General features: G+C 41.6%; 1 protein-coding gene across 2 annotated transcripts in view; it reads left to right on the top strand.

Annotated features, from left to right (window-relative positions):
* Rhobtb1 (Rho related BTB domain containing 1) overlaps window positions 1–21,476 on the top strand; it is a 125,269-nt gene that overhangs the window by 16,744 nt on the left and 87,049 nt on the right. The window lies entirely within an intron of this gene.

Consider the following 21,476-nt stretch of genomic DNA (forward strand, 5'->3'; position numbering starts at 1 on the left):
TTGTCTTCTCCCCAGACTGACTCTGCCTTCCTTGCCTACCCACAAACTCATGTGTTAATTTCAGTCCACAATGTGTTTTATTTTTATTTCTATATTTAATGTTCTGATGCATATTTTACAGAAATGCCTTCTGTGTGTAGCTATGAATATTATAAGCATTTCATTTATTCCAGGCTTGGGGAAGTACGCATACCTGAATGTATGTGAGGGATGAATTACAGATAACTCTTAGACAAATGTGGCTTTTTATTACCTTTAACTACACAAGAGTGACTTCAACAAAACATTACAAAGTAGAAGTCCTTAAGGGAACCCTTAATAATAAACCATGCATATTTTGGTATTAGCATATAGATTGGGTGTATGGAAGAGCTTGGAAAGGACCAAGGTTCCCTGAAAAATATGGTTTATTCTGTGTCTAAAAATTGTACATAAGGCTGAAATGACATGTTTAAAGCGCCATATCTTATCTGCCCATAAATACAGCATTTGCAAAGCAAAAGTAAACATAAACCCAGCCTGTGGACAAATTATTGAAAGGTTTTAAACCTGCTGGGCCATAGTCACTGTATGTCATCATGTGCTCATACATAACATAAAGTGTAGGCGGGTGAGTGTGTGCCTGGACATCTCTGACTGGGGGAGGGGGAGCTTGCTCTAATGAATCGGGATCCGGTTTATGCTATTAATTCCATAAGCAACTGTTTATTTAAAGAAGTTCCGTCTTTGGGGTTTCCATTAATTAAATCCATTTGCAGTGTTATACAGGCATTTCGGCTTTTCCAGTCGCGGTTTTCATAAGTCAAATTCAAATAGGTTCTTGTCATAATGCCTCCTATTAAGGCATCGGCCTTTGCCTTTAAAGGGAGTTTCAGAACAGCTACGTACATAAAAACGGCTAACCCAAACGCCCCTATTTAGAAAAGTCAACCTGTGAAACGTTACCGTGTGAAATGTTCTCTTTGTGATGGTAAGTATACTTAGGCAGCATTTCTAATGATTTCTAATGTTTCAGTAAGTTCCATTTATTCTGGGGTTTTTTTTTCCCCCTGCTTTGACTTTGCAAGCCTATTTTTAACTGTCACTCTGCGTTTAGGATTGTAGGCAAGCTTTTCAGGGTACATGTATTCAAAATAGAGTTTGGTGAATTCTTGTCGAATTTCACACATGCTTAAAATGTATTTCAATCATATTCAACCCCCCCCTTTCCCATAACAACCGCTCCCCGCATTTCCCAACTTCATGTACTTTTTTTTTCTTTTATAGATTCATAGGTTAGAGGAAAGAGACCAGAAGAGGAAGAGAGGGGAAGAGGGAGGGACACAGAGGCATAGCAAATGGGGACTTCAGATTAAAAAAAAATGGAAGCCCACAGTACAAGAATGGGTATATTTAGACCCTAACTTCAACTTCAACCTTCTTTTAAAGCAAACAAAAGATAACCCACTGAATCTAACTTGTACTGCCCATGTATTCCTGGGCATGGAGCCATCCACTGGAGTGTGGTTGGCCTACTAGGGGCCACACCCTTAAAGAAAACTGACTCTCCCTCCCCTCCAGAAGCCATCAACTCTCTCCATCAGGGATGGGGCTTCATGAACTCTTCCCAGCTCCTTGCTGACTGGCTTGATGATGTCCAAGTAGCCCCCGCTGCAGTGAGCTCATGGATTGTAGCTTTCCTGTTGTAAAGAGATCCCAGGTCATAGCACAATTGACTCCATGATAGAAGTACCATTAAGGACATAAAACTCAGCAAGTATAGATGGCATCACCTGCCAAAATGAAAAGAAAGACCTAATCCATCAAAGTCCATAATTCTGAAAAAGTTTCTAAATGTACTAACTTTGGTTGGTTGGTTGGTTGGTTGGTTGGTTGGTTGGTTGGTTTTTTTTGGGGGGAGGGGGGCTTCTGTAGTTCTTGTTAACTGAAGTATGTCAACCCAGAACATGGTTTTGTGCTTAAAAGCTCACCCTGAGAAAGCTTCAGTGCCACATTGGGATCCCAAAACCCCGGGGTGTCCTCCCGGCTAATGAAGAGTTTCTATTGGCTTAAACTCATGTCCCAGCAGTCTCCTCTGGAGACCACCCCACAACACTAGCATGTCCAAGAAGACCTGTCTCTTCTCTGTTCCTCCCTGCCCTCTGACTCTTACAACCTTCCCACCCAGTCTTCCTTCACAATTCATAAAAAAGGTTGCATTTAGAAGACTGATCTTGTCTACCCAACTGGGAGACCACACACACACACAAAAAAAATGGAGCCAAATTTGAATGTTTAAAATGTGAGCAATCCACGTAAGTTCCATAGTCAGTTGGCTACAGAAATGGTTCTGTCTTACTCTGAAAAAAAAAAAAAAAAAAACGTACTAAAGAGACAAGGTCTCTTTGACCTTGAGGCAGGGTCTGCAAGTTGCTCAGGAGAGTGTGAGAGGCTAGAAATGAGCACTAATAGAAAAACAGCTTTGAATCCCATGGGAAGCCATGCCTAATAAGCGTGTTATTGGGTGCTTGTCTAGTTCAGTGTGTTCCTAGGCTTACTACAAGATAACCTACATGTATTCCTCTTTTTGAGGAAGATATACAAAGCAGAATCTGGACATATTTGGGTTCAAATTCCAACCCAGGAGTATATACAAATCAAAGGGATGTATAAGCAATACTTACTTTTTTTTCCCTGTCACTATAAAACAGTACCCTGAGAAAAACGGGTTAAGAAAGGAAGGCTTTCTTTGGGCTGACAGTTCAAGGTACAGCCCATTGTGGTGGGCTACTCAAGAGAGTGCAGCTGGCCACATGGCATCCAGAAGCAGGAAGCAGAGCAGGAAGTATGTGAGTTAGACCAAGGTTCCTGCCCAGAGAATGGTTCTGTTCACAGTAACGATAGGTTTTTCCCCCCATCAATTAATGTAATCAAGATAATCTCCCACAGGCATGCCTACAGGCCTATCCCCAGCTCATTTTAGGTCCTGTCAAGTTGACAGTTAACACTCACCATCACACAAGCCAAATGGAAAAATAGAGAAGAAAAAAAGTAGAAAGAAACCATACCCTAAAATGAAGACAATTGTTACAATCGTTAGCTTTGCTCTGGTTGGTCCTAAAGGACAGGCATCGACTGTGAGCATCTTGACACAGGATTATACTGAAGGTCTGAAAAGGAAAGAAAGTTTGATATCCTGAAAAACACGCTACTGTGAAAGAAAATAAGTTTTGTTCAATTTACTCTTCTTCGTTTAAGCAATAACCTATGTAAAACTTAATAGCAATGGTTTCCTAAAAAAAGATACACAAGTTTCTCTCTTTCTAAAATCACCCTAAGAAAGCATTTTCCTCTCACTCAGAGAAAGCACTTGTGTTACCATTTGTATAAATTTTTAATACTGAATAAAATATTAGTGTTTAGCTTAATATTGATTCTAAGTGTAATATCCCTCCGTAATGGCACACTAATTGGTTAGAATTAAACCAGACAGATTCAAGAACCCTGAGACTATACCAAGTAACACTTGTAATTTTTTTTTTCATTAGTTTCCAGAACTCCAATTCAAATGGAATTAATCTGTTGAATAAAAGATCACGGGACAGTACAAGCTCTGTGTGGTGTGTGTCATGTAAGGCCACTTCTTGCCACTCCTCCATCTTCACTGTGGAAAACAGAAGGGGACTGGGGGAGGGAGAGGAAAAAGGAGCAAGGAGATTAATATGTGAATTTCATGCACAGAGTACGATAGCCTTAAACAGAGGAAGTCCAAATACATTGAGGAATCCATACGCATCAAGGTGGTATACCCACATGGAGGCAGTATACAAGCATGGAAGTAATCTACTGAATTAAGGTGGCCTACTGCATTGGGTTTTCTACATGCATTGAGGCAAGATACATACTTTGAGGTGGTCTACACTTATTGAGGCATTCTATATGCACAAATGCACCATGCCTGCATTAAGGCGATGATGAAGCAATCCTCGTGCACTGCGGTGGTCTTCTGCATTGAAATCATCCACATGGCCTTAAGTTGGTCTACAGCCATTGAGTTCGTTGGCTTCTTACCATCATGGTATTTTAGACATCGTCCTTAGATTTCCGAGAGCCAGTGTTCCCTTCAGTGATGTTAGGCCAATAGCAGCACCTCTTAAAGATGTTGAGGAAGCAAAAGAGTTCTCAGTGAGTGGGTGTCTATGGCCCCCAGTGATGCCTCATAAGGATTGGAATCTTGACTGTGACCATTAGAGAATACGCAGCTGGTAACTAGTGAGTGCAATCCTCAGGTGCTACGGAATCTCCTTAGACACTGTCTTAGCCAGGGTTTTACTGCTGCGAACAGACACCATGACCAAGGCAACTCTTATAAGGACAACATTTAATTGGGGCTGGCTTACAGGTTCAGGGGTTCAGTCCATATCATCAAGGTGGGAACATGGCAGCATCCAGGCAGGCATGGTGCAGGAGGAGCTGAGAGTTCTACATCTTCATCTGAAGGCCACTAGGAGAAGAGTGGCTTCCAGGCAGTTCAGACAAGGGTCTTAAAGCCCACGCCCACAGTGGCACACCTATGCCAACAAAGCCATACCTTCTAATAGTGTCACTCCCTGGCCCAAGTATGGTGATGGTACAAACCATTACAGACACTCAAGACAGGTCCCCACAACAATCCCTCCTCAGCACAAGAGGTCAAGGCAACAAGGCTGAGAAAGGCTTAATGAAAGACATGCATGGAATAAGCATGGTGCCTGACATGATTATTCCTCATAAAAATACCGGGACAGACTGATGCTCTTGTTATACAACAAAGGTGGGAAGGAAGAGAATCATATATGTGGCATTAGCCCTGGACACTACAAACAAGGTAGCCAGTCCTCTCAGGGACATCATGCCGACCAGTCAAGCACCTTCTCGAGGTGACCTGTTTTTAGGTGCTGGCCTACTTAATGCTTAACCATTCCAGAAGGTCTAAGGATAGACGGTATCAAAGTTCACTATCTGTCAGGTGATGTCTGTGTTCTCCGAAGCCAGGAAGAAATAGGAAAAGACAGAGCAATCCTTCATGTTACATTTTAACTTCTGTTACTAATGGGAGCCTTCTAGTGGTCTTGCCTGTGTTTTAGGAAACAGACTTGGGTCTGGACAAATGAATATCATTAGTGTTACCTTCTGCCTAGTGTAAGATCTCGAACTAGTTGCATGAGACATGACTGTGACAATCTCAAAACAAGTTGAATAAAACCACACCCACCCACCCACCCACCCCACACACACACACACACGCATGTGCACACACATACACACATATGCACACACACATATACACACATACACACACATATGCACCCACACATAAACAGACATACACACATGCATGCACACACTCACACACATGCACATATACACATTTGACTTAATAGTAAGCTATTTTAAGTAGAGAAGATTCTTTCTTAACACAAGAATTCAGGGTCAAAAGACCTGAGCTTTTCAAGGTTGGGACCATCAAGCTCTGGGATTTTGAATAATTTACGTAACTTTTCTGAGCTGTTTTCTTGCCTGTTTAACGAGTATATCATTACCTCACAGGAGTGTTTGGAGAATTAAATGAGACATAAAGCATTTGGCAGATGTTAAGCAGTTAATAAAAGATAATGGTCTTTGGTTCAATTTTTTTTTCTTTGACTCAAAAGCAATTCTGGGTGTCTCGCACTGATATGGTGGCTATGATGACCTTCAGTTGTCATTGTAAAGCACTTCTGTGATGCTTAGGGACACATCTTTATGCAAATAAGATCAAACAACATCCCTTCCACTCTGTGTTTAGTCCCAGCACTTGGAAGACAGGCAGGCTGTTCTGTGAGTTCAAGACCAGCAGGGTCTACATACTGAGTTCCAGGACAGCCAGAGCTACATAGTGAGACCCTGTCTTGAAAACAAACCAAAACCCTTGACTCATTTCACTTAAGTTGACTTGAAAAGAAAAAGTCAGTCATACCGGCACACACCCAAATGCCACCACTCAAAAGGCTGAGGAAGGAGAAGTTTGAAACCAGTCTGGGAATTTAGGGAGACATTGCCTGGCTCTAATTTTTTTTTTTAAAGGAGGAGGTAAGAGAAGAAGAGGAGGAAGAAAATAGATATTAAACATCTAATTTCCCAGTGAGAATTTTTCTAAGAAAAAAAAAAGGTGAATTTCCAAAATTAAAGAAAAATGACGTGCCTCTTTGTATGGCATATCTAATATAGCTAATAATCCCTTTCTTAATTAGCCATGTAATTATAACTCAACAAAAAATTTCCCTGATGAACATAATAACCTACTTTGGAGAGGGAAGCGGCACCCAGTAGCCACTCCTACCTACAACTCCGACACTTTCTCAGCCTCAATTTATTCTTAACCTGAAAATCCTCAGGAGAGAGAAGACACAAGCTATGCATAATCTAATCATTCCAAGGACTAGGGTGCGGGCTAAATTCACCTGTCACTGGTGCGTTCAGTTTCCTGTTTCCTTTATTCCTAGGAGAATATTCACTCCTTTCGTGTTCCTGCCACAAATGTGATTTAAGTTTGAGAATAAGAACAAGTATAAGCCAAACACCGTCTCTCTTGGCCCAAGAGCAAGGCTCCTTCATGTGTCCCTCACTTCCAGCTCCCCCGAAGAACAAAGGGACTTATTTCCACAACATCCTACACAAGATTATGGAAAGGATAGATAGATAGATAGATAGATAGATAGATAGATAGATAGATAGATAGATAGATGCATATATACATACATACATGCATACATACATATATAACAATAGGTGCTTAAAATTCCCAAGCATGAATGGTGCCTTTATTTCTGTTTCTTTGGTTACTTATTGTTTGGGATTTTGTTTGTGTTTCTTTTGAGGCAGTCTCCTGTAGCCTAGGCTGACCTCAAACTCGTTCTATAGTTGGAATTACCTTGAATTTGTCATTTTCCTTCCTCTACGTCCCCGATGTGCCACCATTCCCAGTTTTATGTGGTGCTGATGACTGAACCCAAGGCTTCTAGAATACTACACAAGCATTCTCCCAAAAGAGGCCGCCTCTCCAGCCCAAGAGCATGGTTTTTTTGTTTGTTTGTTTGTTTGTTTGTTTGTTTGTTTTTTGGTTGGTTAGTTGATTTGGTTTGTTTTTGTGTTGTTTTGTTTTGCTTCTGCTTTAAGATCACAAGGTTTATCCTTAGTTAAAAATGCATTCAAACTTAATAGTTGACACTGTGGCAAGGCGTTGATCTGTTACTGAATTCTCACGTGTTTGGCAAGTTCTACACACTCTCATATCATTGCAATATTTGGATGCATTTGCACTTCGTTGCAAACTCTTATCTGCCATCCACTTCTGGATCAGATCCATCCAAATGTGGGCAGACATAATTATGCCTGTTGATTCATTTAACTGGATGTGTTTGCCCTCCCCCTCCCCCATCTTTCTCAGGGCAATAATGGATACTCAGTATCTTGTTCTTTATTCCAGAACTTCCAACAGTTCTCTGTATTGTGCAGAGTCAGGGGCTCTGGCTTACTGGACCTCATTTCCTTCTGTCTCTCTTCCCCAAGTCTAGTCTATTCCAGACACTCTGGGTCTTTTGAGTTCTGCCTGCCTCAGGACCTTTGCATGTTCATTTACTGTTCTCTAGTATGACTTGATCTCACAGCCTTGGTACTAGTTGTCCTCAGTCTCTGTTCAAATGTTGTCTTCCCAATAAGACCTTTGTCGTTCACTACCTTTACACCCACTCCCTCTCCTGCATTTCCCCTTCCCATTTTACTTCTCTCCATGGTATATGTCTCCCTAAAATAAACTTCATATTTAATTCCCCTTTTCTTTTTAGCACATGAACTATAGGAAGGTAGGGATTGCTATTAGTTTTACCTGCTGGTATCCCAAGCCCTGCACTCATGGACAGATATTGGTTATATTGGCTTATACACTTATTAATCCCTTTTCTCTACCCTCAAAGCTTTATTTTGCCTTGTATTCATTTTTTTTTTTTTTTTTTTTTTGGTTCTGGTATTCTACCTTTATCAGAGTTCCATTATGCTAAGACCCAAGTTGCCTAAGTAACGCTAAGCGAAAGAGTAATTTGAGAAAGACCCGATCTCAAATTGTACTACAGAGCCATAGTGACAGAGGCAGCATAACCCTGGTTTGAAAATAAACACTTTACCGGTTCCACTGGGAAAATTTTGCCCCCTGGTAGATTTAGCAAATAGATGACATTTCATTTTGCTTGCTTCTGGCCCTACTGAGTTTAACAGGAAAAGCCTATATTTTATTTTAGCCATTCCCTTCCCCTTAGTATTTTTGCTATCAGACAAGAACACAGTTAGCACCTAAATGGTAAGTTATCTAGTACAAATTAGTTTTCTGATGAGAACACTCTTGGGCGAATCATGATAGGGAAGGAGGATTGGAAACACCAAGCCTACTGATAATGAAGAAAAAAAAAATGAAGAGAAGTTTCCCTTAAAGCTGAGAACTTTCTCCTCCACACATAAAACAAATATTGGGCACTTAATCCTGATCCAAGAAAAAAAAAATCTACCTTCCCACAACTGGAAATGACTAAGGATTACTCACTGTTTATTCTTAATGATGACAATGATACACTGGGAAGATTACCAGTGTCTGAGACATCTTTGGCTAGCCGTTTCTCATTTCTCAGCAGAAGAGGACAACTCTCTGTATCTATGCCCTCTGTTAACGGGCACAGATACATAGATACCTTTGTAGAGAAACAGTCCATGTTTTATCATTTTGCAAAGGGACCTTGAAAATGTTATAGATGTGCTGGGTGAATTCCAGGTTTGCTAAAGTCAGTCTTCTAAATAATAAGCCTACCTTCAGAAGAGAAGGATTCCGGTCTGTGCTGCTCAGTTCTCTCTTGTGCCCCCGAGTGGCTGGCGTTTCTAGGCATAAGAAAAAAAGTACGAATTTTATCAGGAAAACCGGCAACATTGTGAGCAATTCCAGAGCTTTGGAACCTGGATTCGCCTCCCTGCTGCTGACCCTGCCTCATGGGTTTGCACTGCGGGTCTGTTTAATGTAAATATGCAGAGACCACCACCTTCAATTTTTATATCGCCTCCATCTTCAGTGTGCAATAAAGCAAAACCCAGAGCATGATAATACATCTTCTACCTAATTAAAGAAAACCTCGACCCCCCCCCCCCCATTCCCTTTGCAGTATTATGGCCCCATTAGTGAGAGATCTTACACCCTTTGGGGAAAAAAAAAAAGGCCTCTTGGAAATGTCCCTAGGGATATGAACAGCTAAGAACTTTGTCTCAAAAATAGAGGAGCGAGCCAGGAAAATGTTTTAACCTAACCAATAGCTCCTGTGAAGCTTTGAAGGTTTCTGAAGACACCATTAAAAATTAAATAAAAAGCCTCAGCTTGGATTTGTGCATGCTTCAATAGGCAAAAAAGTTATATTTAATGCAGAGGGTGTTGAATCTGAATTAGTACAAATATTATTAATTTAATGTTCATACTGCATTTTATGGTTTATAAACTGGTTTGCCATAATTTTATACATTTTCCTCACAGTGGCACTATAAAATATATCAGCGTTTTATTTTTTCCGCTTGATGGATGAGGCGAGCCTTAATAAGTGATTCATTTCTTTCCTGTGCATATTGGTTAACTGGTAAATGATTAATTTATGTCTACATGAACTTCATCACTCAGAGTATTTATTTAAGTGTGAGTTGGTATTTATTTTGCCTGCAAAGCATTACAGTATCCAATTATATATGCGTGTTTTAAAGGCAGTAAAGCAGCCACCAAAGGCTAATGCAACATTAAGTCAGATTTTAAATCCATAGTAAATTCCAAGTTAAAGTATTTAAATCAGCTGCCCCCTTTCCTTCCCACTCATGCTGGTGAGAAATGGCTCCTCTGTAAAATGGCAAAGGGGCACCCGGGCAGTCACCAAGGAAAGACATATTGAGATTTTTTTCAGAGTTCAGAATATTAAGACCCAAAACACTGGCCCACTGCTTTCAATGAGGACAGAAAAATAATCAAGTTAGTTCTCATATATCTGCCTGCAGAACAGTTTCCTGACTGACCATGGAGCTCTTGATTTGTCTTTCTTCCTTCTTCTTTTAGTGGCCTTTGTCAACTTTGTACCCATAAAGTAACTGTTTCTGTGGTCATTGTTTCTTTTCCTATTGTGCTGAAATCCTCTGGACAAAAGCATCTTAAGGGGGGAAAAGCTTATTTTGGCTCACAGTTCAAAATCCCACCAACACTGGGGAGTCAAGTCTGCCTGCTGCGTGAAGCAGCTGGTCACATTTCATCCACGATCAGGAAGGAGAGTGGGGTGATGAATGCGTGTTTTGGCTTTCTCAGTTCACGCTCTCTAACAGTCCTGGATGCTAGGCAAGAAATGGTGCCATCATAGACTGGTCTTCCCATAACACCACCACCATCACCCACAGGCATCTCGGAGTCCTGTCTCCCAGTGGATTCTAGATTCTGTAGAGTTGACAATTAATGACGTCACAGCCTGCTTGTGTAGAGAAGCCTGGGTAAAACCCGCATGCAAAGATGTGTGAGGTCTGCTTTAAAAGACCTGCAAGTTCTTTTGCTTCTTCCTCAGCATCATCCAGGGCTATGAGTTTAAATCTTTCCCAGTGTGGAAGGTGCCTAGATTCTAAGATTCCCAAAATGCTTCCTCCCTCAGCTCTGATTCAGCTGTGGTCCTGCACCACACTGCTTCTGAAGCCCCTCCCTCTCCTGATGCTTCCACCATGATGTTCCTCTCAGGATACCCTCCCTGTCATGATGCCCCAGAAATGATGTCACTACCATGATGGCCCCTACCACATTGCCCCTACCTGGATACCTCTGTCATGACTCTCCCATCCTGCTGAAAACTCAGTCCAACAATTTAGACTGAAGAAGCAGCAGAAAATTAATTTTATTGAGATTAATTTTATTAATTGATTTATCTTCGTGTGATAATGGCCTATATGTAATTCTTCTTTATCTATAGACCTCAGGACTCTTTAAGCCAATCAAACTAAGATTTAAAAAAAAAAAATTATTACAAAGACTCCCTGACCTGATGTCACCTGCAAAAAAAAAAAAAAAAAAAAAAAAAAAAAAAAAAAAAAAAAATCTCAAAAGTCTAAATATTGACAGGCTGTGAGTTGCCAAAGGCATCTGATGGAAAACACTCTGTGTGGGCAGAATACTTCAACTCTTCCAAGATGCAGGAATTCTCTCTCAAGTTTAAAACGTACTTTTGGGATCATTAAGTACTTCTTCTAATCCAGGAAATGTTCTGCGGCAAATTTAATGACAATAGTTTTCTTTTTAAAAGTGTTTCTGTACATATGGAAATGTGAAATCCATCGTCTTGGGTGCGCCAATGTGATGGCCTCCTACCACATGTCTAAGTTTATGTGCTTTGCTTACGGAGCCTTTCAATCACAGCGTAGACAAAAAAATTTAACGACAATTTAAACAAGAGACATTAATAGAAAGAAATGTCACTGAAATCTTCTCTGTGGGCTTTTGCTTAAGGATTAAATATAGCACCAACAAAAGAGATTCAGAGCACAGCTTCCTAACTCAGAATTAGCCGACCCGGTTTCCTGGATTATTTTTATATAATAATGACTACATACATACAGATATATATGTTCGGGAAGAGAAAATATAGATACTCCAGCCATCTTACTTGCTGTCAGTAAAACAGAAAAAGATGTGTGTGTGTGTGTGTGTGTGTGTGGAATAAAAATAAATGTTCCAAATATAAAAAGTATAGAAATCCCATGTTTTTGAAACCCCTTTCATCTGGTTTAGATGGCTGACGAGACACTGTCCCGGCTCTCCAGATCGCCCAGATACCCAAAGATCTCCCAGCATTCCTTGTGACCCACAAGCCAAGAATTATTGACAGTTCTTGCTGTCCTCCTGTACATTTATTTGACATGTATTACAGCTTCCAAATTGGACATGTCATTTTCCCCTTGGGAAGTCTGTGTCCTTATCTAGTCTTACAAGGGAGTTGTGAGTGTATACCACTTTCTAGTACACAGCGAGCTGAGTGGGTGGAGAACCAGATGAGATTTCTTCCGTGTTTTTCTTTTCCATCGTCTTGTCTTATAACATGAGACACAAGCGGGCATGGACCCTCTTTCTCGGGTACTGTGCCTGGGCCACAGGTTCTCAGTCTTATCATACAAGAACCCATCGTTATGACCTTTTCCAGTTCAGTGCCGTCTCTGGATATAATTCAGTTAGCTTTTGTCAAAAAGAACTATTTCAAAGACTTTCTTCTAATTTATCTATTTTTAAGTTTCCATAAAATTATGTGCTATATATTGGGTCATGTTAGCACTCCTTTTTTCGTATCTTATCGGCCCTCTTTGTTTCTCAGCTGCGTTTGTCTGTAGATTGTGTCAAATACACACATGTGATTTTAGGTGTCTGTAAATTCTGAGAACTGCCAATGAGAGAATACCGTGACTTGCATCTTTCTAAAACTTACTTAACTCGCCTAATACTCGTATGCGGAAATGTTGAAAACTAACGGCAGTCACAAATGAAAACTCCGTACTCTTCTTTGAAGGTGAGCTAAGAGCCAATCAGGTTACCATGGTTTATGGGAACAGTACATGGAAAATGTACCAACCCTCGTATGGCGGCCAGGTATCAAGTGGGACGTTCACACAAACATCCCCTGGAGTTTCCCTTTCAGGTTAACTCATCAGTGTTTCATCAATGTGCAACTTAAAAATTCTAGTGACTGAACCTTTCTATGCATCAGAAGTTGGTTTATTCCTTAGAGATTGGAGATTCAAAAAGGTAGGGTAAGGATAGTATCTTAATGTAGAGAGAACACCAAGAAAGGGCAATGTCGGGTGATGAGGATGGAGAACAAGCAAAAAGGCACATGAGACATTAGAGAGGGAAAGAGTCCAGGCTAAGAAGGGCTGCTACAGGGAGGGGGCGAGGGGAGGTGGGGTGAGGGGAGGGGAGAGGGAGGAGTCAGGAATAGTGAAGCTTCAGAGAAGGAGAAGCAATTGGTTCAAGCATGTTATAATTATACCTAATATGTTCTATGCTAATTTCAAAAATAAGAACATTTTAGAAAATCTATTGTAGCTTCATGGCAGTTGAAAGAGTAGAATCCCAACCTTAAACCGGAATCCTTCCCTGTGGGGGAGGGCAGGGAGGGAGAGAGGAGGGGAGGGAGGAGGGAGAAAGAGAACTGCATTAACCTCTGTGACTCTAAAACACTGGCTGTCTCTGATAGGTTATTTCTCTGTCGGTGAAATGAGCCAATTCAAGACAGATTAGATTATATTAAAGGCAGGTTTATTGGGAAACTGCTTTCTGGGGTGTTCACTGGCCCCAAGGATTGAGGGCAGGGGATTCCCGTGAAGAGAGGGGAGGGAAGGTAAGAAAAAGTGAGAAAGAGGCTCAAGCAGAGAGAGAGAAGCAGGAAGATAAGAGAGGGAGGGAGGGAGACAGAGACACAGAAAGAGAGAAGAGGAGAGAGAGAAAGGGAGAGAGCAAGAGGAAGAGAGAACGAGTGCAAATGTCTGGATTATATAGGGAGGAGATTCTGGGGGAAGGGCAGGCAAGCAAGATTCAGATTTAAAATCACTTCTGATGATGATGATAGAGGACTTTAAGAAGGACATAAATAACACTCTCAGGGAATTTGAAGAGAACACAGGTAAACAGGTAGAAGCCCTTAAAGAGGAAATACAAAAATCCCTTAAAGAATTACAAGAGAACACAACCAAACAGGTGAAGGAATTGAAAAAACCATCCAGCACATAAAAATGGAAGTAGAAACAATAAAGAAATCACAAAGGGAGACTATGCTGGAGATAGAAAACCTAGGAAAGAAATCAGGAGTCATAGACGCAAGCATCACCAACAGAATACAAGAGATAGAAGAGAAAACCTCAGGTGCAGAAGATACCATAGATAATATTAACACATACTCACACTCACACACACATGCACACACTCACTCATGCACACATTCACACCCGTGCATGCGCTTGCACACACTCACATGTACACACTCACACACACTTGCACACACATACATACACACATACACACTCAAACACACACACGAAACTTACCCTGGTCATTACATGTATCATGTTCATTGAATCATCATAACAATGCTTTGAAGGGTTACCAAAATAAAAACAGTGGATTAGACATATAATTCTGGGACCTATGTTTTCTGATAATGACTTTGACTATTCATCAATATTTTACAAGCATTGTTGAGTATTCAGTTTGTTATTTTTGGGTAGTCTGGCCCAACTGTAGTTTGGATGCCAGGGAACGAACACAGTAAGTCACAGCACTAACCTCGAGTTGTAAAAGCCCCATTTGTATCATTAGACACATACAAATATACAAATATAAAGCAAGCAGGGGGGAAAAAAGTGCTTTGCAAGCTCCTTTCTGAGCTTGGTATTGTTGGAAAATATTTGGCTCTTTCATTATCTGGTGACATTCTTTCATCCATCCTGGAAGGGCAGAAAGAATTCTACTGGGTCAGAAACGATTCTGATGTTGCCTAGTGAACTATTTTTAACAACCACAAAAAAAATGGTTCCATAGGTAAATATGTATCCTTGAGTTTAGTACAGTTACTGAAAATGATAAAAAATAGTAAATTACTGCTCTGTACATATCCAAATGAAATTGCCAACAAATATCTAAGCACTAAGTAGAGAGAAAATATACAATAACAGTCCTCTCTCTCTCTCTCTCTCTCTCTCTCTCTCTCTCTCTCTCTCTCTCTCTCTCTCTCTGACACAGGAGTACTAGACAGATAGTAAGTTTATACCTGTAGAAGGTAGGATCTGTTTGTTCTGAATATGAATGGCTGCCCACCTAAATACTCCTATCACCTAAACCATTTGTGCTCAGAACTAGGAGTGGAGGGTGGAGAGAGGGTTCAGTTGTTAAGATCACACACTGCTCTTTCAGAAAGACTCCAGTTCAGTTCCCAGCATCCATGTTGGGTGGTTCTCAACTGCCTGTAACTTAAAATTCCAGAGGATCTGAAACCTCTGGTCTCCACAGGCACCTACGCTTGTGTGCATGTGCATACACACACACACACACCACGCGACATAATGTAAAAATGATTTAAATCTAAAAGGAAATGAGAAGCCATTTCCAATGCAGCGAGCACACAAGTCTCACCACCCACTATGGGCACAGGCATGTACAAAAGCCCTCGCATCAATATTAACTAATGTAGGGTTGTAGACCAGCTCCGCTCCACCACAGGGCGTGGTCCAGGGCAGGTGCCCGGCTGTAGGGAAGCGCCAAAGCATCATTCAATGGGTAGGAAAACACAGTCTGAGGCTCTGGAAAGTCAGAGCTGTTTCGGGGGAGTCCCTGGTCCTGCAACGAGCGACAAGCGAGGCCAGGCCGTGGGGTTCTCAGACTCTTGGACATCCAGGTGCCGAGTCTCCAAGAGGCGGTGGAGGAGGCAGGGGTTAGGGAGGGGCGTGACAATAGTGGGGCTTTCCAGTTGGCCTTGTGTTTGTCAATCAGGCAGTGACCCAGTTCATGTTTTTCTTTTTACTGACATGATAACCGAGCCGGCTTACTTACTTGCACAGTGGTCCGTGCCTGTGATCACAGCACATGAGAAGCCGAGTAAAATTAGCAGAAAGTTGGGGGTCAGCCCAGAAGACTTGTCAAAGGAAAACCGTGAAGTGGGTTGACTAACTGGAAGTCCTGCAGTCCCCTCCAGCTGTCACCTCGTGGTCAGGGGAGATATTCTAAGGTCTTTATTGTTCTAAGATCATTATTGTTCTCCCTCCACCCCACCCCACCCCCGCCAGTTCCCAAAAGCACAGCATAAAAGTAACCCTCAAACTAATCAGACATAAAAGGTTGGTGAGCAGTTCTCAAAGGGATGATTCAGGGTTAGAAGAAAGCCCAGAGGCCATGAATGTCCTGTGTACTCTCCTGACATCTGTCATGAGACAGAAATCTTATGAACAGGAGGAGTCCAGAGATTTTAGGCTTTCCTGGTGAATAGAACATCCAGCATTTCCGCCACGGTGTGTGTCTCCCTAAATGCCCCCTTAGGGGTCAAATTTAAGTCGAGGCACTTATGAACGCTGAATTCCTCCATGAAAAGCTCCTGCCTGTGCCCCTCACTCCCTTTGGTTGTTCTTCCCATCAAGAAGGTGAACGGAGGAGAAGCCACCATCGGGGGTGGGGGGGTGGGGAGGGTTAGTTGATTGAATTCAAGAGCCCTGAGGGCTGGCCAATTGGAGTGAAGAGCAGCCCAGATGGAACACAGGAAGTGATAACTCAGGGTTATTGGTAGGAAAGCAGATTGTAATATCATAGAAGGTAGGTACCTGCCCAGCTCTAGTGAGGATTAAGGCTTATTGTAAATATAAAGGCTGTGTGTATTTTTTATCCAGGAACTGGATAATCATAGGCAGGGTAGGAACTCAGGATTGAGATTGAAACTTTCTGCAACAGGTGTCTTAATTGCTGTCCTTGGAATATACTCTGAATTCTTTTAATGAATTATTAGCATTGTCTGACAAGCACTCTGGAAAACAAAAAAACAAAACAAAACAAAAAAACAAAAACAAACAAACAAACAAAAAAAAAAAAACACCGTTAGCAATAGTTTTGTTTTAGCTCAGTCTACCCCGGAAGTTTCATCCATGGCTGCTCGTTCCATCAGGCCAGAAGTTCCTCAAGGTATCTAGTGTAAAGTCACATATACCCCATCCAGGGGCTTCAGGGCTAAGTTTTGTCTCTTAGATCAAGACCTCTGTTGGAGATTCAAATTTGTTTCTGTGAATGTTAGCTCATTCACTCTGACTAAAACGAATAGATTTTTAAGACACTTCCCACTTCCCGCTTTTGAAAACTCAGACCCCAGCCTCTATACCTTATTCCTCCTCTCCCACTCTTTCCCATAGATGGAGGACAATGCACCAGTAAGTTTCAGTGGAAACGTCAATTCATTTATTGTCCTGACTGCCACTTTTTTTTTTTTTTAAACAAAAGCCATATCCTACTTTAGAATCAAAACACTCAAAACTTGGTAATCTGGGTGTGTTCCTGTAAGTTATCTCTATCTGGAGACAAGAATTCTTATTTACACACCAATCACTACCATTTTGAATAAAATCTGGCCACATGTCATGTGTGGTACCCATCCCACCTCTGCCAACAGCAGCTTCCTGTGGCCATAGTTGGCATCCTCTGTGTTCCTAGAACCATCCTTTGAATCTGTCTGGGGAAAGGCAGAGTTCGTTTTCCTATGGTCAACAGATGAGTTATATCTGAAATGAGTGTGAGCAAGGAAGGAGAACTAATTCTGGTTATTTAATAAAATAAGAAGAAAACTAAGTAAGGATTTGCAGAAGCGGCGTGAGAGAGAAGACTTACCTCAGGCCCTTGAGGTCCCACACCTCTGCATTCCAAAGAATAGAATTCCTCTGCGGGGTCAGATTCTCTTAGGTCCTGACCTCTTTTCCATGAGCCCAGCATGACCTGTGCCTCTCCTTTTGGGAGCCTTCTTTGGAAACTGAAGGCAGGAACAGGAGAGCTTCACTGGGGTTACTTCTGAAGACCCAGAGAAGGTTCTGATGGACACACCTCACATTGAATAAAAGCCTGATCATCTACAGAGATTCTTCAATAACTGTGCATACCAGGGTTGAAATCATTTCTTAAGAATGGACACTGTATACCTACCTAAAGGGACTATGGTCCTACCAGCCAGATCAAGATGGCTCAGGGCACAGGAACTGTCCTCTTAACTCCCACAAACTGGACAGTGAGAGCACAGAGCATGGAAGCTGTCTCCTAACACCCACCAGCCAGACCACAAGGGCACAGAGCAAGGGAGCCACCCACACACATGCACACTCTCCTCATCCTTCTTACTCTTCCCTCTCATTCTCTTGGACACAAGCACAGGAACCCGACACTCTTTGGTCCTATGTTCTTTCTTGTTAATGCATCACTGCCACTATGGTGTGAGTAACTCTCATTCGGACAAAGTGATGTTCTTTGGCTTTAAGCAGCAAGAATGAAAACAAACACCATATAAGTATACATATACATTATATATATATAAATATACACATAAATATACACATATATACATACATATACTTCATATACACATACATATCCATATACATCATATACATATATATATACATATAGACACAGAGACAGAGAAATTTTTTAATAATTATTTTTAATTGGCCTCCAATCATGCAGGAATTTTCATTTTATACACAGACATGGACAAAGACATAGATATCATATACATATACATCATATAGACACAAAGAGATTTTTTAAATTATTTCTAATTGACCTCCAATCATGGAGGATTTTCATTTTAATTCCTGCCTAGCCTGGACCATCACACTTCTGGATTTTCACAAGACCCATTCACACCATGGCAGCCTCTAGGTAAGACTCCGACATCCTCTTGGGGGCTCAGCTGATCACCAGGTCTGAAGCACCCTCGCTGATTCACTCCTTTGCCCGAGACCCTGCTTCATTTGTTTCTAGAAAGCACCATTCTTACCCACTCCGCTTACTGAATACGTTTCTGCCCATTGCAGCATAACTTAGAGCCAGGGCTTTGTTCGTATTTGTACCTAGAAGATGTTCGCACACGGAAGTGTCTCAATAAGCAGATGTTCCATCCATTACGTCAAAAGGGAAATGGAAAGTAGAAATGCACGGGACCACGGAAGACAATCCCAAAGCTCCGGCCACTGAGAATGATCGATCCCAAAGCCCCACGGAGGACGAGCCGGAAGCCCGGACAAGGACGGCTTCATCTCACCTACTCCAGCGCTTTCTCACTGAAGATTCCTAAGCAAAGTCATCATAGAACTTGGTCGAGGGCCTCCTTTGTCAGGCTGTTTACGTTATAATCAGAATTATCCTTCAGATAAAAATTATCTTCAGAAAAAATAAATCGTGATAGGACTGGCCAGAAGGCTCAGCCGGTGAAGGCTCTTGCCGCTAAACCTGAAGATTTGAGTCTGATCCCCACATACGGAAGGAGAGAACCGACTTCTGCAAGTGATCTTCTGACCTACATGTGTGCGTAGTGGCAAGTATATGCCCCGTCCCGCACACAGTCAATCAAGATTTTAAATCACTTGACACAAAACTTAAAAACATAGACGGTTTAAACAAAATGACTCATAATGTTAACACCAGAAAAAGCTAGTACTGAAAGGTTGGTAGATTTCTTTTTTTTAAGGATATTTAGAATTTTTGCCAACTTCTCTATCTTTTCCAGGCATTTTCTCTTTCACATCCTGCACTGTCGAATCCTCTAGTCTGTTCTCTGAACTTTTAAAAATCTGTTCTCATAAATTTGTCATATTTGCCTGATATTTTTCCAGATATATTCCATCACTATTAGAAAAAAAAAAAAATCAGTGTTCTTTAAATTTTCTGTTTCTTCTGTGTGACCCAACTACTTCTTCCTCAAGGAGTAAGAATTTGATTTTCTTTTTAAAATATCAGTTTCTCTTTTTATTTTCTCAAATTTTTGGAAGGAAGAAACTGCCAATGTCAGGTCTGATGGACCCTCAGAAATTCTGAGTTCAGGTGAAAACCAGTTCCAGAATCAACAGTGAGAAGCTTTCTCATCAAAATATCTGTCCTGTGACTTCATCCCAAGAGTATAATATACAGGGAGCAGTGGGATGCTGGGGGCAGGACTCCCTGATAGAGGATGCTCCGTGCAGGCTGCCCTCAGTCTCATCCCCAGCATCTTATTAGAAAAGTCATTCTGTGGAAGCTGAAAGGAGCTGAGCAGTTAAAAAGCATTTGCTGCTCTCCCAGAGAACCTGGGTTTAATTCCCAGCACCAGTGCCAGGTGGCTCATAACTACCTGTGACTCTGACTCTAGTGGGAGTGCAGCACCCTCTGCTGGCCTCCTCTGGATCCTACATACCTATGGTGCACATAAACTCACATAGGGTCAGACACATACACTTTATTTATTTATTCATTTTATTTTAATTTGAAAGAGAAAAGAAAACCTATTGTCTTAGTTATGGTCTTACCACTGTGAACAGACACCATGATTAAGGCAACTCTTATAAAGACAACATTTAATTGGGGCTGGCTTACAGGTGCAGAGGTTCAGTCCATTATCATCATGATGGAATCATGACAGGCACCAGGAAGGCATGGTGCAGGAGGAGCTGAGAGTTCGACAACTTCATTTGAAGGCCACTAAGAGAAAATTGACTCCCACATGATTAGGAGGAGAGTCTCAAAACCCACCCCCTAATAGTGACACTTCCTCGGCCACGAATATTCAAACCACTACAACAGTTTTGTACCAAGCACTCTCTAAAGCAATTGAAGTACTAAAATGAAAGCAAAGAGTATTCCACCCAAGAGGAGTTAATAATTTTACATGTATTTGTTGACCACCTAATATGTGCCAGATACATACACTGGGATGAATATAATTACAATGATATAAATACTCTTGGTTTCCAGTCTGCCACACTCTGGCTTATAAAATGCATGGTGAATCATGGAGGGCTGAAACAATAAAGGCTCCAGATACCTTAACAATTAATAATGACTAAGAGTACTTGTTGCCCTTCCAGAGGGCCCAGGTTTTAGTTCCCAGCACCAACAGAGCAGCTCACAACCATCTGGAATTCAGCTTCACATGATCAGATGCCCTCTCTGGCTTCTCTCATCACTAGGCAAGCATGTGACCCATAGACATACCTACAGGCAAATACTAATAAAATAAACAAAAATGAAAAGCCACTGCTGGGTCATTGTCCTGACCGGTTTTATGTCAACCTTGACACAAACTAGAATCATCAGAGAGGAGGGAAATTCAACTGAGAAAATGCTTCCATATGATGAGGCTGTAGGCAAGCCTATAAGGGATTTTTTTTTTTTTTTAATTAGTGATTGATGGGCAAAGGGTTCAGCCCTTTGTGGTTGTTGCCACCCTACCTAGGCTGGTGAGCCTGGGACATATAAAAACACCAGCTGAGCAAGGCGTGAGGAGTAAGCCAGTGAGCATCACTCCTCCATGGCCTCTGAATCGGTCCTTCCCTCCGTGATCCTGCTCTGTTTAAATTCCTGCCCTGACTTCCTTCAGTGATCAAGGTGTAAGTAAAAGCTGACTAAACCCTTCCTCCAGGAGTTTCTTTGATGTTTTATCACAGCAATAGTAACCATAACTAAGACAAGTTGGTACCAGGATAGGTACCTGGTACCAAGTTGGTACCCGGTATTGCTGTGACAGACCTGAACAGGTTGCTTTGGAGAGGATGTGCAACTTTGGGCTAGACAGGCCCCTGAGTGTGGAGAGCTCAAGTGAGCTGTTCTGAAAGAGCTTGCAAGATAAGAGTGTTGACATCCCTGGCTTTGTGCTGTTTCAGAGGGAAACGAAGAC

Source organism: Arvicanthis niloticus, chromosome 20, assembly GCF_011762505.2.
Source record: "Arvicanthis niloticus isolate mArvNil1 chromosome 20, mArvNil1.pat.X, whole genome shotgun sequence".
Classification (NCBI taxonomy): Eukaryota; Metazoa; Chordata; class Mammalia; order Rodentia; family Muridae; genus Arvicanthis; species Arvicanthis niloticus.